General features: G+C 39.8%; 1 pseudogene; it reads right to left on the bottom strand.

Annotated features, from left to right (window-relative positions):
* Positions 1-2,077: 2,077 nt before the first annotated feature.
* On the bottom strand, positions 2,078-12,593 carry LOC137264978 (uncharacterized; annotated as a pseudogene).
* Between the last annotated feature and the right edge of the window lie 15,143 nt (positions 12,594-27,736).

Genomic DNA, 27,736 nt, shown 5'->3' with positions numbered 1-27,736 from the left:
CCATGATTACACAAAATATCTGTATTATTTTACTTAATTAGGCGGTTTGCAGTATACTGTGTTCGGGAGTGTGTTGGCGCGGGACACAAGAACATTTAGGAAGTTCACTTTGTTGTTGATTACTGGCTTCTATAGCTAGATGTCTTTGTGTCCCGCACCGCTGCCAACACTCTCCAGACTACTGTTTACCGCAAACCGACAAACGCCAACCACTATGTGCAGTTTCAGTCCACCCACCAACCACAGGTGAAGACAGGCATAATAAGTACACTCCCCAGGAGAGCAAAGAACATCTGTTGTACAAATGTTCAACAAGAACTATACTATGTTAAAGAGGCTTTCATAAACCTCAATGATCACCCACCCGAATTAGTCAACAGGACCATCGTATCAACCCTCAACCTATAAACCAAGCATCCTAGCCCAGAACAAGCATCTATCAATATATTTATCCCCTCCATTAGCAAGACTTCACACCAAATGAGTAGACTCCTGAAGCAACAATGGAATATAGCCACCATATCCCCGATCTCTGAACATGCTACTGCAGGCCAACGGGCGCAATCACACCAACAACGGAAAAGTAAACCCAAAGGGTATGGCTTACAAAATTGACTGCACCTGTGGGCAATCATGTATCGGGGAAACATCAAGACCAAATCACCACCAGAGTCAAGGAGCACCAGGCATCTACAAACAAAACGGACAAGAGACCAACTATCTCTGAACATGTACAGAACAACCCCAAGGATCGAAGCAACTGGACATGGTACACAGTACTGTCAGTCAACCAACCTGATTTCACGAGTCGTAATTATAAATTATCCTAAGCCATCCACATGAAACAACACCGCCACCAGATCAATAGTGATCAAGGTGATTTAATCTCCCCTGCATACAATAAACTTATCAACTAACCTTAACCGGTCTTACCTGTAGAAACATGTCTGTACCCCCTACTGGCTTCTAGATGTAATCTCTTGTTACTACTTTCATACTTCTTGTCATCGCCTTATACTGGCTTCTACAAGCCCCTTGTCATCACATTGTATATGCCAATTAATGTCTTTGTTGTTAGTTCAGTAAGTACTGTATATACTAAACGCCATTAAAACGCAATCCGAACATGTTTTTGCATCAATGTACATAAATGTAACCGAAAATGCCAGATATGCTTAAGTAACCGTTTGTGGAAAACTATATATTAAAATGCCCAAACAACGACCACAAAAGTGACGTCACAGTGTCATCAAAGTAAGGAAGGGTCAATAGCGCCACTTTGTGGCCACCTTGTGTTGAAACACATGCTCGCGATCTCCGCGGCATAACCGACACAAATTTCTAATGAACACCTGTGGATAGTCTGCCAGTGATGTTTGAGGACCTGTGACAATTCTGCAACTGTTCGTGGTGATACAGGCTGATTTCAGACCCTCCCTCCAAGTTCATCCCACAGGTGCTCAATCGGATTCATGTTGGGAGACACTGCAGGCCAATGACCCTGGATTCGAACAGGAAATTGGACCCTATAAGGCTTCCCAACCCCTTTTTTCCATACTGCAGTTTGACAAAACATCCAAAAAGTATCTTCCTGCCATTCCAAAAAGCGATTGTGTTTTTAATGGCTTTTTGTATATATTAGTTTATTTCCCACCTTGCTCATACCAGCTTGAGCACGAAAACAAGATTCTGTATCGAAACGTGGCATGATCTGAAGTTAAGAAGTTGTTACTCCATAGAGCTTGTCTTTAAATTACTCCCCAACTTCGAGTGAGTCAGTGAGTTTAGTTTTACGCCACACTCAGCAATATTTCAGCTATATGGCGCCGGTCTGTAAATAATCGAGTCTGGACCAGACATTCCACTGATCAACAACATGAGCATCGATCTGCGCAATTGGGAACCGATGACATGTGTCAACCCTGTCAGCGAGCCTGTCCACCCGATCCCGTTAGTCATCTCTTACGACAAGCATAGTCCCCTTTTATGACAAGCATGGGTTGCTGAAGGCCTATCCTACCCCAGGACCTCCACGGGTCCCCAACTTCGAAATAATGTCACTCAAAGAGGTCCACATTCATTCCAACATGGTGACGAGCCATGCAAATAAGTCCACGGCATCCTGTGGTTCACTGGACTTCGTCTTGCCGTTGTGTTGAAGGAGCGTTTCACACACACCCTCAAAATCCCGAAGGACGAGACGCTCTGCACATCATTTTCAATGACTGGATATCTCGTGGATAAACTTCTGTCTTGTAATCTACGCTTCCTGTTTTGAAAGATGACATTCAATAGACATTGTCATTAATATTACAACACGTATCTTTTTCGGTTACACACTCATTAGAGTGATTAGAATTACCAGCGAGGTGTATATGTTCATTAGCAAAAATGACTTCAAAAGCATGAAAGTAATTATTTCCATTGTGTAGATTTACTTGAGTATTCATCTCGGTATATTGCTGACAAAGCTATAAGAGCATTGGAACTTTCAGCTACGATGTCATAGTACATTCGACTAGTCTTCTCTGCCAAACGTGACACTCAGTTCTGATTTCTCCTGGATTGAAGATATATATTTGATGTCCATGTACTGAAATATGCATGCACTGAAATTTTAAACATATTGCACACAATTTAGAAAACCTATGATGGAGAAAAAAATCTACTTGTAATTTAAAGGCGTGATAACTAACACTAATTTACATACCATGTCTCTCCGGCAGAAAATACAGAATATCCGGGCGGTTTTCCGCTTGAGCTCTCTGCCGTGCGTCTTACTGTGTGTTGATTCCACTCTATTGCAATCTTGTCCAGTTCCCGTTGAATCAGCTCAGTGAAGCAGAACCGGATGCATTCTCTGTCAGAGGACAAAATGCTATATTATGCCTTGTCTCATATGTTATTAGATGTGCAGCGAAGATTGCAAGGGTATGCTTGTTTTACATCGGTATTACATAAGCGGCGGAAGTCACATGGTTATGCGCATATGGATGCGTTTGAGTCAAATTGGCGTTTAACTGTTTGACTGCAATTTGATCTTAAGCACAAACTATTGCGTGGTAACCCAGTAATACCACAAGACAATTTCACTTCTAAACTCCGTAATTTTTCATTAATGGACCATTGGCCGTAATATTAGTTTCAAAGTAAGACATTATCGCGGCTGTCACGTGATGGGTGATTCTCTTCACCGATATGCATTACACTGAATTCATCTTCTGTAAACACTAAAAGTGGAAAAAGCAACTAATGGGTAGCTAACTGGTTACTCATATATTGCTCATATATAGAGTATCAACATACATGTTAATAATTTATTCATATGAAAATACAGATATTTATATCAACATCATATAGTACTCATACATGTGAGGCCTGTTGTCTTTAAACAGATTTATCCAAAACCACCCCCACTTTGCCGCATAGTCAGCCGCCATCTCTCTATTGTCTGTTAAAATACAGATATACCCTTAACCGTTTTACAGTAACAAATATAAATAAACAATTAATAAATAAAATAATTAAACAATTTACTAACAATTTTTACCATGCTTCAAAACTTCAATGCTATTTATGTATGTATGTATGTATGTATGTATGTATGTATGTATGTATGTATGTATGTATGTATGTATGTATGTATGTATGTATGTATGTATGTATGTATGTATGTATGTATGTATGTATGTATGTATGTCTGTGTGTGTGTGTGTGTGTGTGTTTGTGTGTGTATGTACAAATAGAAATAAACTATTCTATTCATGCATTAAAATCAAAACGTTTCTTGCATACTCTTCCAAGGGTATAATGAAATAGGCATATTGATATCATTAATTCACAGGACAATTAGCCGGATGTAAGACATTTATCTGTATGAACATGTTCTCACCGATAATATCGTGAGTAAGTCATCGAGATGAAATTCAGTTTTAATCTCTACACACAATACGCATAGTAATATCTTTGATGCTCACCAAGGATGTAAAGAATACTGTTTTCTTCCTGACACTTTTGCTCAATGTTATTTCTCCAATATTGACCTTTAGTCAACCAATATCGATCTATATCGACAAACAGCTCTAACTAGAACAAAGACACGTGTTGAAGAAAACATCCTATGCAAGAACAAGTGAAACATGACACAAAACCAAATCCGTTTAGAGTGGCGTCAAACAAAAACCTGACGGTATATTCTCCACTTTGACACTTTCAAGGAAGATCGACTTATCTCTGTGGTCCAGGTATCTTTTTTTCTGTTTTCATAGAACTATGCTTTATTTTACTAGTTTCTTCATCTACTGTCGATGTAACTATCGTTTGCACTCGTCTATGGGCAGTGGCATGTTTGAAACTCTAAGCGTACCGTACGCTGTGTCTCAGTATGTTATTAGCAGACTCTAAACGTACCAAGAAATCCTGAATCTGGCCATTCATTTCCATTCGTGGCGTGAAAAGTGACTCGAAAAATTGAGCTCAAAAGGCGAAAGCTACAGATTCACAATTGTATACGTTTCCTAAAATACAAATTCTTTGTCGAAGAATGATAAATAGCGTACAAACATGGTGTTTTTGCAATGGCTTCCTCCAGCAGCCTCAGAATGTCAAGGGGGCACATTCTGAACACATCTGGGACATGATCGAGAGTGTGCGTCAACGTACATAGACCGTTGAGGACAATATTTCCCAAAAGCTTCTACTTATTTTAGAGTGAGTGACTGGTATATTTACTTTGGCATTCATGTTACCGGTGCGTGCAACAAATCATGATCGTGCTGATTATATTGCTACTATCATTCCTACTGGAAGGTACAGGCGTATATGCGTTGCTTAATCAACAAACTACCTACTTGAGTTACTTGAGTCACAGTTCATATCTGGTGGTTTCGAAGGAGTATGTTTCCAATTTGTGACTGAAAATGGTTCAATGATACTCTGTAATTACCTTAAATGAGTTTTATCTGACCAGTTCGGTGAGAACTCCCATACACGAAACTGTTTTGTGCAGCCATGTCATCCCTGTGCTCCCACCTCATAGCTTTTTAAAGGTCCTCAATAAAGACATTTTCACTGCCTCTGTCGGCTCTTATGCATGGTGGAACACCTATTCGTAAACAAAAGTGCAATATATAGAGAGCATTTGTAAACTACGCATATGAAAACAAGTAAACAGAAATAAGGGATTGTTCACATACCTCCAATACCTTCGACATATTCCATGAAGTAATGGTCGACAGTGTATGGGTCGTTATTGCTCCTCCCCACTTTCAGCCATAGCATTCGTTTCGAATAGCTGAAAATACCACCTTTGCGAAAAAGATGCATCCTTGAGTTTTTACCTTAACACATTGTACCCACGAGGGGAACAGAACCCGGGTTGTCAGCGTGACGAAAGGACACCTTAACCATATAGCTACATGTCACTGCACCGATAGTGCATTAGTATTAACATATTAACGCATCGTAAATCACGTTACATGATTCTGGTAACGTTTCTATTTTAGTTTGAGCGTGTTAGTAATTAAGAAACGCATTCTCAACAGAGACTTATACCGAACCATGGACAAAACACCTATTCATGACAAACACACCACATTTAATGAAAACTGTAAACGTTTCTACAAATGATCCCACAAAGCAAATACAACTGATATCATGCCAAGTAAAATGTATAAACTGCAATGCACAACACATTACTTTTGAAAATCAACATGTGTGTGAACACATACCTAACTGAGACTGATGAAGACAACTGTTTAATGGAATATTTAGGATCTTCGTCATGACTGCTTGAGATTATATTGTTGTAGAAAATTCAATGGCGTGTATATTTATTCTTCAAATACCCTTAATTCACCCTTAGTAAACTTATTCCCTATGTTCTCATGAATACAAAATAGGATTCCAACAAACTGCATGATTCAGAGCAATGTTTGGTTTAAAACTCACCCACATATTGCACCATGGTTAGCAAACCCAAAGGGTTTCAGTTTGTCATATCCATCGATGTGTATGAGATAATTTGGCCGGCGGGATCTTCGAACTGCAACCCTGTCGGGATTGATCTCCCTTAAAAACTTCATAACAAAGTCCCTAGATGAAACAAAAAATGATATGAGTACAACTTCATTTGAGTAAGTGAGTGAGTGTTGTTTTACGACGCTATTAGGAATACTACAGCAATATTATGACGGGGGACACAAGAAATAGGCTTCAGACAGTTTACCCACATCGGTAATCGAACACAACTCTTGGACGTGACGAGCGGACGCTTTAACCACTAGGCTACCCAATAGCCATTAGGTACAGTAAAATACAAAATGTAAACATTGCGTTGCACAAAATGCTGGCAGTGCTATAATACCCGTTTACAACATCCAAGACTTGAGTATGCGTTCACGTTTGGAGAGTCAGTTAAAAGAATTCCCTCTCCCTTCTACAAATCCCTTCTCCTTCCATCCTAACCTACCTCGGGACCCTCAAACCATGCACATTACGCAAACGTTCCGTCATGCACCTGTAGCCAAGACAACAACCACTTCCTTGTAGTTCACTCTGAAAGATATATCATAACGTTGCAACATCATGTTATTTCATTATCTCGATTAACGTACTTGTAGAAATAGGCAAACATATATGATTAGGTTATGTTGTAGATACTTTACGTGAACGGCATGCAATACTCTCTGATGATCAATAACTTCCACGTGTCGACGAAGTCCAAGTGTTCTAAATCTTCGTTTCACTGTTCTTTCACTAAACAGACATGATATCTCTCAGAGTTCATGGAAACAGTTTGAAACATTTCTAAGCTGCTCTCACGAACCACACGGTGGAATATGTTTAAATGAAGTGATCAACACTTGTTCACACCGCAGCAAAAAATGTCTTGATACTTTCAACTGTTTTACAGTACAGATAAACAACGTTTATATTGAATGAGGCATCAGTGAACACCATTCCAAACATATTGTCATTGAAGCTCTCTTGTTTTTAAATGCAAATGGATTGAAATTCAAACAGAGATTACCAAGGTATCATATGTACAACTGATGAACTAAACATACCTTATATGAATATTGTTATTGGCACTAAGAAGGGAACAAATTTCATGGTTGGTGTATCCAGTGTGAAAATATTCTGTGATCACTTTTTTCCCTGAAAAGTAGACAATCAGGTTCTACATACATTTATCAATACTTATGGAAAACAGGATACAATTTGTCGATTCTATTCAGTAATATTGAAAAAAAACATTAAAAGTTTTAATGATAATAACAGCAAGACTTACAATTTTCTCCTTCTGTGCGTTGGTCCATTATCGCAAATGGCGACAATGCTTCCGATTGGTATTAGATCATGTGCAGACAGGACTGAATTGTGGGTAATATCGCTTTCTCGCTTTCTCGCTTTCTCGCTTTCTCGCGCAATCATATCGCTTTCTCGCGTCGTGCTATCGCTTTCTCGTCTCGTGTTATCGCCTTCTCGACTCGTGTTATCGCTTTCTGGCTTGCTCGCTTTCTCGCCTGCGAAATTTAAGGCGAGAAAGCGATGGCCCAAATCAGCCACCATATTATTCCCATGACACTACATGTTCCTGTAATACAGTGAAGGCAAGTCTACCTCCATCCTTGCAAAGATCTTTAATGTGTGAGGTGCCTTTATTATACTATTAAGATGTGGCTGTTAGCTGATGGGTTTACTGTGGGGGTTCAAGAAGTATTTTCATGTTGCCAACGATGTGTGTAGTAAGTGGACATATCGATTTAGGTTACTTGTCCTCGCCATTCTAGGACGCCAGTACCCTCATTTGCAGAAACTTTAGGCATCTGCAGAAAAACTTGAGTTCAACGTCGACGTTCATTATGGTTGACATGTGTCAGAATCGACCCAAAGCAAGAACATTGAGCGGCGCACACCTGATTTGTATGATGCTTTGCAACCCCTAAACAGTGGTTGGCCAGCATGGAGCATGGTCATATACCAACTGCGCGTTAACGTTAAACATTTGTACGTCGTGACATGATTATTATTCATCTCCCTAGGAACGCGTTTTATTCTTATCATTCTGCTTATGAATTTGTGGTTAGGCACCTGGAGTGGTCACATTTTCACAAAAGAGCGAGCTGCCAGCCCCCTGCGTGGTTCATCACAGTTGAAATAGTTGAATGCAGCAGTATAGACCTTGCCCATATTAACTTATCACTACTACCCATTTACAGTACAAATCATTTCTTCAAGTGGGAAGGGTTTTTCTCTTTGTTCAGGATATACCGTACAGTTGTTAGACCTACAGACGCGTGCCAGTTCTATTCAGACACTTTTCAGACGTAATTTCAATAGACCTACAGGTTAACTCAGTGTGGCATAAATAACGTTCACTATTTAACTAATGACATGACGTTTATCAATTTAAGTATGGTTCAACAATGCAGAATCCCATAGGCCGCCATGTTGAAGGGATTCACGGCACTGTAGATATGTTCATTAACCTGTTGCCATTACATAAATAAGCAACGGAAAATCAAACAGAAATTATGTGATTGTATGGAGGTTGATTCCTCACAAAATGTGCAATATGTGACTTGGATCTTTCGAAAATCAAATTCATCAACATTATTTATGGTTGATTAAGTTAACGTGTATATCTATGGGAATTACGACGATTGTCCGAACATAACTGGCACGGGTCTTCCATTTCTTCCATCCAACCATCCAAATGGTTATCAATAAAGTAAGAAAATGAACATTCTACCAGTTCATTGAAGAATGCTTGTTTCTGATTCTTATCACATACACCCGTGCATCGATAGCCTACATATGTATCTATCAACTAAACAATGACTGCCAGCAACACATCAGAAATGTATCCCCCCTATCAACCCCAGTTAGATGTTGAAACTCGAATGGACATCGAGATCTTACAGAGGCCAAGTGAGCGAACCACCAACTTTAGGATCTGACACGGGGGTATTTGGAAGGACAAATGTCTCGAAATCATTGCACAATCACAGCACATGCAGCTGGCCCCACAGATTAAGTAACATGATGACATTCATGCCGCAATACAACATAGATCGAGGTTGTCATCTGGCTTCTTGTGTAACCTCTCCATATCAAGGAGGGTATCAACAACTGTGTGATGAACTGCAAAGATAGTGTTCAACTGGTCAGTGTTCAACTGACCATGAGGAATGTAAGATCAGTTCAAGTCACTATGGCTTGAATCAATGTACAGATGTAATTGTCCAGCATGTGTTTTATTGTACACCAATAGAGATCCGGGTTAGAATTAGACTTCAGCAAAACATGATTTTAGCAGAAAGCTACCAACGGGATCGAGTGATCAGGCTCACTCACATGTTATCCTTTCTCAGTTGTTAAATCCATGCTGTAACTCACTGGAAGATTCGATTATCTGCAGACAGCTATCACACAGCTGAAATATTGCTGAGTATGGTGTTAAACATCCAGTTACACAGTAATAATGTTCATCATAAAATCTCTAGAATGATTGCAGTATAGCAACTGTAATATCACAGATAACATAGCACGTAACTTATAATACTTGTAATTATAATACAATGTATGACATGGCAATAATAAAAATAGCACCTGTAGGATTTACTTACCGTCTCAGGACAGTTCTTTTACAATACTTTAACCCCTTTGAGGTACAGCCACTAACTATGTCAGTTTGCTAATTTGATCTTCCAATCATAAAATAACATGCATCAATAAACAGCATATTCATTCAAAATGTTCATACAGTTCTACTTCTTTTGGATCTATTTATGAAGATAGATTCGTGAGCTTTGTGAGGATTTCTTAATTCATTAAATTGTTGTTGGTAAATGTGTTTTGTTTTGTATCAGAATTTCTTGAGTTTTGAAACTCAACCTATAACCTGAATAGAGAGGAGAGAGGAAAATGTAGGATTGTATTGTCATTCCCAGGAAAGAAACGCAAGTCTGGCGTTTTGTCAAGTTTTTAAATAGAAGACAATCAAATGTATATCTAGTCATACGTTCTATGGAAAACACTCAATTTAACAGTTGAAAGTTGACACTGAACTGCAATAAGTTCAAAGTTCTCCGTCAAATGGAGATATCCCTGAACGTGGAAAGTGACAGTCTCTTTAGCAACGCATATAACCACATCGATTTTGCAGGCCGTGCAACCTCGCCCCAAGAATGCCTGAGGCAATGGGTTCCAGTCAAACACCAATCTCTGTTCCAAACGTGCAAGTGTGAGTGTCTGCCTACCTGCGGTAATCCTGCGTCCAACGTCGTCATAGAAAGTTTAGTGAGAGAAAGAGAAGAACGTTAATGTTATCCTGATCCTGCCATCCATCGGCACCTTTGCTGTATGGTGGCTGTGAACATATGGCCGTCGGCAGAAGATTCCAGCAGCCTGAAGACGTCGAGTAATCAAATCGCTGGACACTGGTCCCCTTGACCCATAAACTAAGGCTACTGTTGCTGCCTGAGTTCGGGTCCTTAGATGATTGACCCAGATGAACCGATCTTGCACATGACTTGTCACTCGTGGCCGTTCGCTACGGGGATGATCAGCAGCAACCCCGGGTGGCTGATGACAATTAGCAAGTCGTGCAATAATGGCGACAGCGAAATTGTCCACCTACGGCGGTTGCAGAGCTATACGTGTAACTTTCCAATGGCCATTACCTTCGGCTCAGTCCTTAGTCTAGGCATCCGCTGACGTTTAGAACTGATCGGTGCTCTGTACAGTTAGAGGATGGTTGTCTGATGTCCTCACTTTGAGGTTGAAACAACACTTAAAATGTCAAGTGTATGCAGGCATTTATTTTTTAAATCCTTTGTATGTTTCCGAAAGGTCAAATGCTCATCGAAAATGGTATTTTCATAAAAATCTTGTATCCAGTGTCTTCAATTACCTCGACAGCCTAGACTGGTTTATTATACAGACATCCGAGCTTCAGTGGTGTGACCTTGATCTTATTTTCAAGGTTACATGACACTTTCCAAAATCTTTATCACTCGATATCCCATGAACCGTTACACAAGATGTCAAGCATGTTCTTTGATTGCTTGACATCAATGTCGCTTTGTCTCGTTCTCAACTGAACTTAGAGATCTCCTTTTTCGACATTGCCGTGTTACTGGAGCGGACTTAATTTAATATAAGTTAAGGAAAACGGCAACATATTTCGGATTGCCTTATCTAAGTCGAAAATGACAGACATTGAGTGTTGCCTATTAATTTTGGAGCTTCGCATAATTATAAACGTACATTACTAAATGGTTTATGGTACATATGGGTTTTGCTGGAAACTACATTGAATATCTGTAGCTATTGGTTTCAAAGTACCAAACTAATGCACTAATGACCAATGGCATGTGTTCCATGGTGTTGCAAACTCAGCGTGTTAGTGGAATTGGTCGATACGTATCGGTATCATAACGTCCATGTTTAAGCATTGGCAAAATTATAGCATCACTCCATGAAGAAAGGATTTACTCGACGTCCCTATGCCATAACAATATTCAAAGGAGTCCCTGAACATGATTCTGGTACGTGCTTCAGGAGCCGACAATGTACGTTATCAACTCAGGGCGTAGTATCGCAAGTCTGATCAACAACAGTATGGATCTCTCAATATTTCATTGTGATCTTCACTCTATCTTAATTGAAATTGACAGTTTTCTATTTTTGATGTGACATTGAGTTACATACTTCAAAGAAAGAGAATGTTTAACCAAAGTTTTACAAAATTCATTTGCACTATCGGATTCACTTGTTAATAATAGCATGACGACGAATGCTACATTTAGATTCCTGCAATTTGACTCCTTAGTACATAATATCCTACACCTTTAATACGCGTTACTTGATTTTGAATGCACAATATCTCCATGCATGGAGCCGATTTTGTTTAAAAGTTCACTTTGGCACTTAAACCAAAATTCAAATTGTTGACCAATAGGATTGACAGAACCGGGCCTATTCTACTACCCGTCTAGATGAAGTCAGGCTCGAAGCTTTATATAGGGCAAAAGAATATTCGCCCATGCTGCTGTTGAGGTCAACCACCAGATTCACGTCATTCATCAACACAGAGACGCAAGCCAATGAAAGTCAGTTCCCTAATCGCCATTTTCCAAACAGGATTGGGATTCTTTGAACACTGAAGGCGACATTTTGACGTCTAAATCCATAGGCCGTTTTTCGCTGTCGTCCGTGCGAAAAGTGGAAATCTATCACAGTGGATTAAGGTGTCTGTCCAGAAACCTTAATTCCAGAGGAACGTGACAACCACAAGGTGTTTATGTTCATTTTATTCATACATATGTGCCAAAGGACAGTATATCACCGTATTACATTTTTCATTATTGCAAGGTGTACAATAATCCACTTGTCCTTTAAATTAGGATAATGTACAATATATCATCTAACAATATGTCAACGCTGTTAATGTACGAAATTTAAATTCCAGCTAATGTAAGAGCATGTGAATGAAGTGATATACAGCCATCTGTTTGGAAGCCAACTTCCACTTGAGATCCGCCCTTCTTTGCAGATCTCTGATAGGAGGCGCTGACCGGCGGCATATTGAACCATATTGAATTCGGAAAAGTGAATTGATCTTGCCTACCAACTTCTTAAAGCGCCCATACCAACTTTAAAGGTTGTTGTTTGTTCACCCACGTTGTGGATTTATGATTCTAAATTCTGATCTGGAGACTGCCCTCCACCCAGGTCGAGGAAGCAGTCTGCGAGACTAATACTGTTGCACCGTTAATCATGGAGGATATCGCCAAGACAACGAGACGTCGTCCACCTGTAATACTCTTAAGTTTGATGCATGGTAATAATGGAAAAACTTTTAGTGTGTCTTGATGAGTACTTAAAAGTGGGTTGATATGTATTTAATTAGAAACATGTCACTCTTGCTTGGCAACGGTACAAGAATCTATACCGAAACATTGCACCATTATATAATATAGCAGATCTTATCCATAAAATATCATAGGTTACTTATTATTCATAAACTTCTAAATGAAGATCAAACAAATGATTCTAAAATTGTCATACAGGTGATACGATATCTGCAGGAGAAAAGTGGCAGTAGGCGATTTGTTATGTAATTGTGATGCATTTCAACCATTTTGAAATGACAAAGCTGTATCATTTGACGACGTTCAGATGCTTGCACTGCAAAGTCAGGCTTAACGGTTTCTCTCGATACCTAGTGCGTAAGTGACAGGCAACAGTACTAAACATTTGTCGCTGTGTCTACAATTTCTCTCAATTTCCTTTATGTCTTAACGTTCCTTTTTTCCTGGAGATTTTTTTTTCAAATTATCCGTAGCAGCTCTCAAACTCTATGGAAAACCTAGCCTGAACTGATGAAAGATACTCTAATAAACCCCGTTCATGTGAGACCTTTCTCTAAGCCATTGGTCCTCCCTCAGATGTAAAAGGCCGCGGCCAGTATGCCCAAACACAAGGTCAAAACGCCTCAAACTGATAAGGACTCCTGAATGACACCTTATATCAAACAATATTAATAGATCCCGTTACTGCAGTCCTTCTCAGACTCAATCATTGTGATATTTTAATAGTCTGCCGAAACCTCCCTAAAGCTCCACAGATAAAGGAAAATATGCGCTGAGTTAAAACTTGATTTATGCCTGACTGATGCATAGCCTGTTAAAAACAGCTCACATGATGACATTTGGGCCATGATATATCTGAATAGACAAATCAATACCAGTGAAGAACTTTACCAAAGCCTGGATAATAGTGTGAGCCGTAATGTTCCATAAAGGAATGGCCTCTGCAAAGCTAATGGAAGCACACGTGGTAGCTTGCACATTCTGGTAGCCTGATATGGTTTAAGGAAAACAGACAACAACGATTAATAATGACAGCAGAAAGGCTGTTCAAACGACTATTATTTGACATGCATGGAGAGTTTTTCAAAATATAGCAACATCACGCCGCTGATTGTAATTTGATTCACTGTTTTGAGAACAACTATATTACGTGTCAAATGATTTCCAAGTGTAACACCCACAACAGCATTTCCATACAAATTTTGAAAAACTCTTCTATTGAAGAACAACAGTAACATCTGGTTTCCTAAATTTTCTCGTTCAGATAACGCCAAACTGGCAAGATTGCAGACTTGTTGGAATTAATACTGTAAATTAACCAACTGTTCACTCCTCAAAACCGAGATTTGAATAGTCTCTGTTTTAGTCGTTTGGGCGGTTCAATACATGCACCCATAAAACTGTCAGCAATCTCGTAACATGATTCATGCTCATAAGAAATATGCTCAGCCATAGCTCGAATAACAACCCTCGAAGGAAAAATACCCGGATTTTTTTCACACTTTGTAGTTGTTTTCTAGGCACTAGGCCCATTACAAACAATTGGATGAGCCAGCAACATTTAAGCATATTTCTTTTAGCTTTCCAGAAATTCTAAACGCTCTTTCTTTTTTTACTGTTCCCAAATTAGTTTTTTTCCTTCCTCTTTCTCGGGTTGCATTGTTGTTTCCATTTTCATAATTCAGTTAGTAAACTTTACCTCTAATTTTTCATATCCAAGACTTTTCAGCCGCTGTGGCTTAGTGGGTTAGACCGCCGACTTTGTTGACACTTTAATATCCGGGTCAACAATATACAACAGTCTATGAATTTAACTAAGTATTTATTGTATATATTTAATTCTTCCACGATTACTGACATGTCTGGTAATCGCTACTGTTACATTGTAGTTTTCGATATTCTGAGGTCCTGTGTTTGATATAAATGTGTTACTGTAAACATTCATAGTGATGCCTTCTCTACAGATCTATCGGGTCTGTAACCAAATTAGAAGAGATGCTACATCAGAGCAACTTCAGCAAGCATACGCTTCTGTGACCTCTTCTTTGGGGAACTACTATGTTTTTGACGAACGTTTTAGGCTCTTGGAGTTTGAAGTTACACTTATTAAAAACACTGTGTACACCTCCGAGGTACTAACATTAATGATATTCATATAAGAATCCGTCGTGACTAATGTCACTCTATATACAGAGACTACCGTTCGCACGTTCTGTATCTAGTCTATGTCCCATTCGATGGAGGTTCCTACTCAAATGAAACACAATTCTCAAGTGCATGTTGTCTCGTTCCAAGGAGGAAAAATCATTGTTAGCGTTGCCAGAAGGTTTGCCAAAAACGTATCACTACACAGAGAATAATGCGAAGTAGCAACCACATATAAGGTATGCAAGCCAAGATGCTGGTGTCCTTAGAGTTACTTTCAGATGTTGCAGTTACACATCCTGCATTTCAATTTGTCTACTGCACATAAGATAAATGTAAGCTCAGAATGGATTAAGGTTTGGTCTGACAGGAAATAGGAGAGACTGCTTGTCTTCAGATAATTTAGTACCATGAGCTAAGGGTTCCCACAGGATGAATGAAGTCTTATTAAACGTGGATGATGTTACTCACGGCACACACGCCCTCGGACTTCCCTACATTTACATGCACTCACTTTCCACATGTCTCTGACATAGTCCTGAGCAATCCTGTCCTGAAATCTTGATGATTATCTCGTAACAGAAAGCATATCTATGAAGGTGATACGTTCAGAACGATAGAATAGGACATGTGTCGAGAGTATCTGAACTGAACACATCATGGGTCTGTAGAACGGCAGAGCATCGTAAACACCGTTACTGAATGGAAATGGGGACATCGTGGTCTCACAACACCTACTTTTCAGGAAAGTAGTTAAACCTTGTGTATGGAGTGCTGTGGAATGTGGTATATTCTATACTTATATGCCTCTTAGGTCAGATGTAATGCATAGTCTCCCAGATAACATGAACGTTTCTAGAAAATAATAAGACTCTATGAGATATGACAAGCATCAATCCCCTTGTCACTGTATTATATCAATAAAACAGTGGTTATTGTGAAGGAAATATATTTGCACCAGGGATGGACGCTTAACGTCTGTTGCAGCAAAGGGTAACATCATTATCATTGCACTACTGATTGTTTCACTGATATTGAGTTATGTATTGTTACGCTATAACGCATTGCTAATTGCAATTAGGTTACACGAATTTAATATATTGATAGCTCTAACAAGTTGCTTTTACAGTGTAGACAGTCTATGAACTGCACATAGTATGCCGTCTGAGCAGAATGCATATCACGTACCTGTATTGAACGTGTACCATCTGCAGAAGTGAACTGTAGAATGTCAACGACTCATGCCTGAAAAACGGAAGTGTCTGAGCTCAGCACGTACAGAATATTATCTAAAATGTACACGAAATATTGTATACATATATATTTAATACATGAACTGTATCTGTTTACATCATACCTGCAAATGAAGGAGCTGAACTCGTCTGCCTCTCTTGAACATATATTGGAAGAGCTGACTACGAGGCGTTAATACCTTAAACGAATATCATAACGGTATGACTGGACAGTGTCCAGTGACGACTGATGCAGTATCGCGTGGCACCTATATTGTGACATCCACACTACCTGCATTCCTGTACAAATGCATATGTCCACAAGCGTTTAATGCTTTTGACGCCTCCTCCGTCTCTCTAAGTTAAAGAGATAGACATATAAACATAAAGAAATAAACATATAATGCATGCAGTACGGTAGAGATTACACAACAGCAGACCTATGCATGTTGAACACTATATAGTGCATACATACCAGACCTAACTGTGGTACATGTGGGACTATCTACTTCATTGCAACCAGAAAAGTGCATTTATGAAGCCAATCGAAGATTCCTGTTTTCTTTCTCATATTTATGGTCATGCTTTCGCCTGGAATTCAGATTGACATATCGTATTATCATGTTTATGAGAGGAACACTGGCGGCCCCGTAATCACTCAGACGTTTACCATATTTGACTGCTGATTGCATTCGTGGATATATGGTGATTCAGTTGGGCCCTATAACCAACCAGTAGATCAGCTGTATTTACGATTCCATACTGAACGATGGTTTAGCTCTTGACACTGATTGCCTAACCTTAGTAAACGTCTTTCCTCGAGGCACCCAGCTGCAGGAAACAGACGAGCGAGCACGCTGCTCGCCTCGTCAATACGCACCGGTCTCCCATGTCGGGCCGAGGAAGAGAAAAGCTTGACGTTGATATTGATTAAAGAGAAGTAGGCCGGTGATCGACCCTCTGTCACGCCGAATGTTGACAACTAAGTAAGTCGAAGTATTCAGTAAATGTTCCTGTCTCGAAGATTAACCGAAATTAAGTCAGGCATGAATTAATGAATCCATGGAGTCTACAATAATCAGTAGATTTTGCATGTTTTTTTAGAAGTTCAAAGGTGTCCAAACAATCAATGCTTCGATTTTTTTCTAACTCTCTCACACGACAAACATGGAAAACCTTTTGCTGTTTGTAAGGCACGGCGTCGACCACAATGTTATGTGGCAGTTGTGAGGTACAGGCTGTTGTCATCACTTTAAGACTTTTGGACAGTCTTTCAACAGCGTTCATTCCCATCGTGCTACTTCAAGCTGCAAACATAGCTAGATTCCTATTCAGCGTATAACCTGTTACTAATCAAGTCATCCCAAACGTCCGTTGTTTTGACACCAAGACACTGTTGTCTGTTGCAGTTCTTGTAAACTGACATCACCTCCTGCTGATTGTCATTGTAACATCTCATCCTTTCTTTTATCGTTACAAATACCATCATTCCATGCCTAGTTGTATTTCTTTAATCTCCTGTTAAGCTCAGTGTCTTTGAGATTATGAAAGGTTGGCTGATCCTACGTTACTACGATCTACTTGCCCAGTTTAAATATCTGAAACTGAGTAGTGTTTGGCCTGCTTACAAACTGTCTCCACGGTCCAAGCACCTAGCACATGCCCCAGTTAATACTGGGCAATTGTGGCAATTTGTGGCCATTCATTCAATGCACTGACAAACAGAACTGGGCTTGTCCTTAAAGCAGTTGCTGTTATCCCTCTGTTGTACTTAAATATTTGTTCTAATGATTTGTTGACTGATCATGTACTTTGTATGAATGTAATAACATATCTATCAGTGAAAATGTTCAAAAGTGGATGTATATATCATCTGGAGTTTACTTGGAAGAAAGCATGTGCAATGCGTCTCCTTCATGTAGAACGTTGGCATATGGCATATACGTGATTGTGGTGGCGGTCATCAGTTGTGTCAAACCGCTGGACACGAGATTTGAGTCCATTTTCCTGCTCTGTGTAAAGGTTCCTGCTCTGGTTCTTCCTCTGCGTCCAGCAATGTTCAAGTCGCCAAGTGCGGAATGTCACAGTTTGTGATCTACTCTCAAGCAGTTCAATGAATTTCTGAAGAAGCATGATGCGACTGTTATTTGAATCGGGAGAGACTTTTCAATTTCCCAGATCACAGGGCTAATGCAATGTCTCACCGATGTGTGCCATATCTTCCCATACTTTGGTGTCAGGTGACTTACCTTTGTGTGTGTTGAGAATTTGGTGAAGTGTAGTATCGTGGGACAAAATACGCTCACATTTACACTTGGTACCATTATCAATAATCTGTTCGTACACCATTCAATGCAAGGAGCAAAAGTGATTTGCTAAATGGTAACGCTAGTGAAAACTTGCCCGTAGGTAGTCACCATAATATGCAGATAAATTTGGCTGTTCAACAATATATCCAGGTTTGCAACATTGTCATATATGTACTGTACATCAACAAGCGCCCACCCTCTGACTGATTGTACTGAGCATAAGGCTGTCGTGCCATTAACCATATCAACTACATAAAAACTTGTAACACATTCAAACGATCTTGCAGATAACTCGAAAATAGATCTTTATAGTGAAACATGTATTCCACGACAAATACAAATGTAGCCCAAAGCCTTGTGGATACGTTCATTTGTATATATGTTAATCTGTTATATAACTGTAGTTACTGTACCGACAATGCCTGCACATATTACGTTCTGGTGTGTACAAGACATTGCATGTAATGACATTATTTCATAGTAGAACACTGTGCAGTGTAGAGAATCTTATATGCCTCAGCAATATCTACCTTTAACTTGTTAAAAGCGTGATGTAATCAACCATCTGATTCATAATAAGCCATGCACCAACTGTGTCACAAATACTAAATCAGATACTAATAATATTATCTTTCCCACATTTGGTTATGATGTGTAGTTAATCAAATAATTTGTCACCATCTATTGCGATTTAAATGTATATAATTCCTTAATATCTTGGAAACGGACACACAGATGTATCACTGACTATCCTGGGAAATAACAGATAAATGCAACGGACACTATATTGATGTGAAACATAAGTTTGTCTTGACAATGTCAGTATAATGTCCTCTGGAAACTTTAAACGACATTTAAAGTGGCAGACAGACGGAAAGTGGCGTGAGGTCAATTGACAGTTCAGAAATCCGTATCAGGAATGACCACCATTAGCTGTGCCAAATAGTTGACAACGACACATCACTATTGAAAGCTGAGGCAGGCCTCTGGGATGTGACGGGCCAAGTGTCAGTTGGTCTGTAAGTTTGAGTGGAGGTGTTAATATAAATATCCATTATGTTAATATCCTTTGATAATATCAGTACAAAATATTTTTGTGACCCCCATAAGTTATCAATTACATACTTACACACATTCCATTCCTTGGCCTTGATGTAGTTTTTAAGACAAAAGTAACTCGCAACACCCCTGAATCTGTCAGGACCATGGAATGAAAAAAACTGATTGGCGTTTTTTTAACAAATATTCGTGTCAAAAGAGATATAGTCAGCCCCAGTAAACCTTTTGCTGCTCTTAACATAAAACATAGCAACAGAGCAAGATACTTCTATGAAAAGTATATACTATTCCTTTCATCAACGCATACGGATATTATTTACATATGTGAAAGACATATTCGAATTTTAAACAATAATGACAAAGGATATGCACAAGGCAGTTTCATATTGCTTTGTGTATGCGGACACGTCGTGAATGAGTGAATGAGTTTAGTTTTACGCCGTGTTAGCAATAATCCAGCAATATCAGGGCGGGGGACACCAGAAATGGGCTTCAAGCATTGTGCCCATGTAGGGTATGGACCCTGGGTTATCGCAGTGACTAGCAAAGCCTTAACCACAAGGCTGCCCTACCGCCCTACCGCCTACGAATGTTTCTTATGATAGATATTGCTTTCGAGGAAGGATACGCTCATTAATTCGCACACAACATTATGAAGTAGTAGGAATTGTAATACGGTCTCAACAAAGATGGTTTAGTCGCTTAAATTAATTGATGCCGTCCGCACTATGCCCAACACAGGAAGAACCGTGACTAACGAGACCGTGCTTGTTCTATAACTGGAGACAAATTAACCCGCGTACTGATGGGTGATGAAAGTAAAAACTCGTACGTGACTTTCCTCCATAATATCACCCCGAAAACATACATGTAATGTCTCTGATATCTCTTTGGTAGCAAGCCTAAATTTCCGTTTGAAATGATTTATGTCAGCTTCACACTGCACAAGCATTTACGTATTAATGACGAGGACAAGAGAGATATAGTTTGCGTTATTGGCTGAAAAATAATATGAAAAGTCGTGTTTCCAGGATATATAGGTGCACGTTGCTGGTACATCAATATGGTAATGTCAATGTAAAAACAAGTTTACGCTGAGTCTATATCTTAGGATGTTGAATTTGGACACAACACTGCTATGCTCCTTGTTCAATGAAGAATATTAATACGGAACCCACTCGCTGAGCAACATATACCCAATGAATGTATTGTATTGTGGTTCGCAGTTTACCGTCATGGCATTCTTATTAGAGATGATGTTTAAAAATTCTTACATGGCTCAGAAATAGTTCAACGTTAATAAATAATCAATGCCTTAAACAATTGTTCAATATTTAAATGGTAAAACACAAAGAGGCTTGTACAAGGTGGATGTCGGAAGACTGGTCATCTAGATTACGTATGTTTGCAAACCTCTCATACTGGAGTCACATTTGCATGTTCAGGTGCTCAGATGTACAGGTGTAGTTATGTTTGTATTCCCGAGAATCAATAGTAACTTCTCAAATTTTGGTATATGTGTTCACTAGAAACGTCAGACCCGTGTATGCCTCTGTATGCAGCTATTGTTGTTTGGGGACAAGGCTCATTCTAATTGTAGAAATGAATGAGTCAACAGTATCTGTGTGGGTTTCAAACATTAGCGTGTCGTTAAAGTCCGTTATCCAGATCATGATATGTGTTATTTACATTTACATATTTATTTTTTATTTACCCTTGCATTATGTCATTTGAGTTAAGTTCGATGAAATATTACATTTACAAACTTTCCCTACGATATAATTGCACATTGCGTGTACCATATCTTAAGAAAAATGTTTTTGGAAAAGATTGAATCATTTTTCACATTTTTATTTTGACACATTCATCACAGCAATGATTTTTCTATGTGAAGATGACTGATTTCAGTGTTCGTGACCCCGAGTCTGACACGGCTTGTTGGTGAAATAGTCTCTTAAGAATTTCTGTTTGAATGCATTTCCTTTTTAAAACATCTGTTCACTAACCATTAAGTCGATTAAAACCGCAGTTTCTACCTCTTTATGGTGTGGGAAATGTACAGGTTGGATTGACGGTAATAGTACCGATCATTCCCCAAATGGGAACAATGTTGTTCAAAGATAATCGTAGATGGAATCATGCCGTGTAAACATCCCATAAACAGTTTACTTTTGCAACCATTACCCGTGATGTTAACAACTTTAGGAGGCGCTAAATGAGGACTGTGATCTATGTCCACGTCAATCCCAAGATCGTGCGTATGCTGAAGAACTGATGGTCCAACATGGTTCTTTCTCAGTTCCCCTTTGACTCTTGCATTCATTACTCATACCGTTCTTCTTATAGTTAAGAGGTTGTAGCAGATATGCAATGATCCATCCTGTAGACACGAGTATTGATTGGGAGGCCTTTTTCATAATATTGGTCCAAGCAGGCGATCATACTCTAGAATACTGAAATGCACATGGAAAGCACGTGCTTCCCACATCTCAAAACGTGTGGATCCAATGTTGACGCGCTGTCAAGATGTCATAATTGCAGTACATGCACTACAGTTTTCCGACTGAATTATTACGACACGAAGTATTCAATAAGCTTTGTATTTCAATAAGACTTTCAGAAAATACACAATGGCATGTTACTGGCATGCACGTAGCAGGGATGTGCTGTCAAGGAACATTGAATATTAACCATACGGACATCACTCACTTGTGAGGAGGCGCTTTTCCAATGGTAAAGGATAAAGACCTGGAAGATCGAGGTACCGCTCTGACTATGATGAGTCGCCATACAAGACACAAGCCATAAACGTCGCCGGCAATGAAGGGTGGGAATTACACTGCCGGTTGCTTTTCTGAGTGAACGGACCGACAAAACGCCCCTTCCTCACCCACTGGCACAAGCAGGTCCTAGCATATGGGTCATTTATCTGATGTTAATCGTTCCCTTTTACACGTTAATGACGGCCACCGCTGTCTCATAACGCGGCATATCACAAGAGGATGATCTATGCAGCTAAACCCTTTGGTGGTAGCTCAGTGATGGTGTGGATATGCGTTTCGTATTACTGTACGTTATACCTCAAACAGTACCTGCTGCAAATGGCCAAAGTTATCAACAAAAAGTATGCTTTACCGCCGTAGTGCCACATTTTCATAGCTATCTCTTTCCCACTCGTCTCGATATTCGTGGATAACAACCCTTACCCTCCTTGAGACCACCATGTTCTTTTCCCGAACACCACCATCGAAGCATAAACCATGGTCCACAAGGAGCCCCTGTATAAACTCTATCGAACATATTTCGTAAGACATTCGACGTCAGACTAAAGATCCTCCTGTTCCAAATCAGCGGGAATTGACGCAGTTACTCCATGGGGAAAAGCAGAGGATGCCGATGCTGAGAATGCAACGTCTGACAGCCAGTGTGGCGAGTAGATGGGCAAGTGTCATCCGTGCGAGGGGAGGGTACACCAGGTGTTCATTGTCAGAGGTGGTTTCTACAATCATAATTTGTAAAAGGTGACTCACAGGATCAGGTGATCAGTCTTTGCACATGTCATTGTAACTCTGTTGTGTGGAACGATGCTCATGATGTTGATCACTGGATTATCTGGTCCAGAGTCGATCATTTACACACGACCGCCATGGAACTGGAATATTGCTGAGTGCGACTTTAAAGAACAACTAAACCAACCCCAAAACTCGTTATTCGACTCAGACATACAGAAGCGAACGTTACACGCATTGAGATGGACGACGTATCTTGCGGAACTGATGACACCCTTCACAAACACATGCAAACGGAAGTGAAGTGTTCGACTACACAGACTCAGGAACATATAACACAAATGACACCAGACCTATCATTGATGTTTCACATTTGGAAATAGCCTCTACATATCCACAATAAAACATTTGAAGGTTTTTATGGAGTCCTGGAATGTCGTAACCCTTTCGACTTTCGACTACGTGTATGTTACTCTTTTAAAATTTCGGAACAGACGCGTGTCTACCTCAAATATTGATAAAACCAAAGAGAAACCAACTAACCCAAACAGGTCAATAATTTGGTGTTAAAACTTGCCATGAACATGTAATGTATCATTGTTGAAATATTCTCGGTTTTGGTCCTAGGTGGGTTTTACTTAGAACCAGACATTAACGTTTACATGAAGGGTGGAATCTCATTCCCCGCTTTCACCTGGCCCTGGTTCACCACGCGTTACTCAACAGCTCCATTTCTGTATCTTAGACATACTGTACTTCAGTGCTAACAAGCTTCGAGCTTATGACAGTTTAACGGTGTGTCATTTCCAACATCAGATGACAATTATGTATTAATCAGACTTCGAGGTTTTCATCCTAAGATACATCTCATGAGATATGTCAGAGTACTCAGCAAGTGGTCATTATGTGTTGTGTCCTGTGGGGTTGACGCCGTCACATGTCGCACTGTTCAAAGCATAGAAAGCACTTACTTTTTATATTCTTCCTGTGCCTTCAGTAGACTGAGATTAGAGTATATGTCAGTCAAAGAGTGGCACCTCACTCAACAAGTGGGATGTTTTGTGTTTTTTCATCATGGTGGACAACCCTTGGTCCATATTAAGATATGTTCATCCATGTACTTTGTAATTCAGTATCAGTATTCAGGCAAATTGGTAACATAATATCAAATATGGAGAGACAAAAATGTGATACTAACATTCAAGAGATAAAGATAAAAAGACATGCCATTCGGCAAGAATATGAAACAAAAGACAGCAATACGTTCTTCCAAAGAGTATCGTTCGCAGACAAACTTCACGCCCAAAAATAACGACAGTTTTGAATATGGGTACTGGGAAACAGTTTCCGACCGTCTCAGGCCCAGTAGTACGTATGACCGCCACATTGTTAGAACGTGGGTACTGGGAAACAGTTTCCGACCGTCTCAGGCCCAGTAGTACGTATGACCGCCACATTGTTAGAACATGTGTAATGGGAAACAGTTTCCAACCGTCACAGGCCCAGTAGTATGTATGACCGCCACATTGTTAGAACGTGGGTACTGGGAAACAGTTTCCGACCGTCACAGGCCCAGTAGTATGTATAGAGCGTGGCAGCAGGTTTCGGTATGGAAAGTAAGATATATCCACCATGAACACCCGTGGCATCAGCGTCATTACCAGATGAGACGACTTCTTGCTACTGCTCAAGTCTTGCATAATCTCACGCAAAACCGTGCAGCTGCATGGATATTTACTCAGAGGACACATGCCATGCTACTGTAAATCAGGCAGGAATATTTATCATAGTAAAGAAGTCCATTGCAGCTTCAATCCATTCACTAAACGCTGGTAAAACTATTTATTGTTTAGGATTGGTCAGTTGACTGTTTTGGTATATATGCATGCACTGGTCAGTTTCGTATTTTTAGAGTATCACAGCGTGCTATTATCCAGTTACATTCATTCAATAACGTGTACCATAGGAATAGAAGTTTATTCTTCCATGATTAATATTGTATCTGCAGCATATAGCTCCACATTAAAAGTAAATTATACACTCCCCAACAATACATTTGTTATCGTATTTGTGTCATATACTCAGCACAAACACTCATAAAAGTATAAAAATGTCAAAATCAGACTTTTGCTGTTATTCATACAAAGTAAAGACGAAATGTGAATTCCTGATGTCTAGGTGTATCAGGAGTGAATTCTTCTGTTAGCATAAAGTATACCGACAAGCAGCGACACAGTGGAGAAAACGACGTGTGATGGCCAAATACACAATAATGGAATGAACGGGCAACATGAATTGTTGGGCTATGAAAACAGTGTATATATAATTGTCTGCCATCACAACTGTACAGTAAGCGAAATGGGAAAACATACCACAACTGAAAGAAGCTCAACGAAACAAAGCCATGGGCCATTTTTTACATGTAGAAGGAAGCACCGAAGCACGACTTTTTCGGCCATGCTTCCCTCCCGTACGCGTTATGCAACAAGCAAACACCATTTTTGAAAACGACAGCGCTCGACCTCGCACGGCACAACTAACGGCGGAACTTCAAAATGTAAGTAGTGATATCACCTGAGGGTATGCAGATCTAAACCACATTGAACATTTGTGGCTTGCTCTTGATTAAAGTCTGCTATCAGGTCAACAATAACTTCATTTGACACAAGTAGTGCAGGAAGGGTGGGTGAGCATTCCGCAGGACACAATCCGTAATATTATTGGTTCCATAGGCGACGACGCAAGGTAGTTCTTAACTCTCATAGTGTCCTTACAAGATATTGATAAGAGACCACCTTCACCTTGATGTTTGATTGTTTCATGACTACCTTGATGAACTTCACTCAATGACTATGAGTTGTACCAATTTATTATGACATTCCTGCTTGACGGTGCAAGAATCTGTATGGAAACGTCTGTTACCCATACGTTCATAATGATTTGTTGATCATGTATACAATGCAGTAAGAATACTTCTGAAAACCACTTCCTATTTTTCTGAATTGAAGAAAGTGATCCGTTATCGAAAGTTTGAACATGATGGGGATTTTAACATAATACCGCTGGTTATACTTAACTACGAATGGGCCAAACAATGCTCACCATAACATTGGTTAGATGTGAAGCTGTAACTGTGATCCTCCTGTTAATGAGCACAATATGAGACATTAAGTGTGGGCGTCAGTTCTGAATGCAAACAGCATGGCACTGTCAAGTAAACACCAGTATGAAGCTCATGAAACACAAGCAGAGTAAACCAAAGTGTAAGATGAGCAAGGTAAATCCATGGCCCAAAATACAGACAGTGCTATGTTGCCTTGATGTAACTAATCCTCCGTCAGGCTGGCGCCGATCATTCTATGTTGGTAAATTGGAGAAGAAAGTCAATGACGTGAGGACCATAGAAGGTTCATTACTATTTGCTTTGTGGCAAGTCAAAAGATTTTCACTTCCAGTGAGTTGTCGCTGGCATATGTAGTTTATCTGCCATGTATTCTGATCTTCATTTATGCAATGGGATTCCGAACAAGTTATTAATCCAACTAGTTACCATTGGGAGTCTGATTTAAAGCAATGCGTTCTTCTGTATATTACACACACACGCATGCACACATACATACATAGACATGCACAATTGCTAGATGCCTCCATTCATTTTCTGTCGACGTACTGCTAGGACGTACATATTGGATGGCGAGGTCATACATTGCTGGATGAGTTTTCATTGTTTACACTACCTCAGTGACATCCGGGATTCGAACCCACACTCTCCGGGCACCAAATCGATATCACAACGTCACCGCTCTAACCCACTCAGCCACTTGAAAGTGGAACTGTGCCTTTATCCATTCTCAGAAGTTCATCCACAGTGCAATGGACTTCAACATGAACAAACTTCGTGCAAGAGCCAAAGGACCCCGAGGGACCAGTGAACAATGTATTTATCTTACCGACCATCTGAATTTTAATTTTGAACTGTTTGAAGCACTTCTGTTGAATGCGAGGCGACAGATTTAGAGTTATCTCCCTTTCATCGGTTTTCATTCGCAAAACATCGGTAATTTCCGCGCTTGATGTGTGATTCAATGTTATTCGAGATAAAAAAAAGTACTACCATGAAGCACCAGAAGAGTTCGGAATTCCCAGCGGTGTACATTGAATTTAATACATCACCTGTAAGCGGGGAAAATAATAGAATAGCACTTAGCCAATCAGAAAGCGACATTCATGTGTGAGGTAAGATAACACTTGTTGTAAGAAGCGACTAAAGGGATCGAGTGGTCAGACTCACTGACGTATTTGACATATGTCATCGGTTCCCAGTTCTGCAGATAGATGCTCATGTTGTTAAGCACTGAATTGTCTGGTCCTGACTCGATTATTTACAGACCGCCGCCATATAGCTGAAATATTGCTCAATGCGGCTTAAAAATATACTCACTCACTACCTATTCTCACGCCATGAAGAGTAAACTACTATGGTACTCAAAGGGGGAAGCGTTGTCTGGCCTATTATGAACTTCCTGACAAATCATATTCTATTCTTCAAATATGCGAAGCGCCCGCTTTATGTCGGATCGACTTATTCATTTTAAAATGAC

Source organism: Haliotis asinina, chromosome 15, assembly GCF_037392515.1.
Source record: "Haliotis asinina isolate JCU_RB_2024 chromosome 15, JCU_Hal_asi_v2, whole genome shotgun sequence".
In the NCBI taxonomy this organism is placed as follows: domain Eukaryota; kingdom Metazoa; phylum Mollusca; class Gastropoda; order Lepetellida; family Haliotidae; genus Haliotis; species Haliotis asinina.
This window is presented reverse-complemented; position numbering and strand designations above follow the sequence as displayed.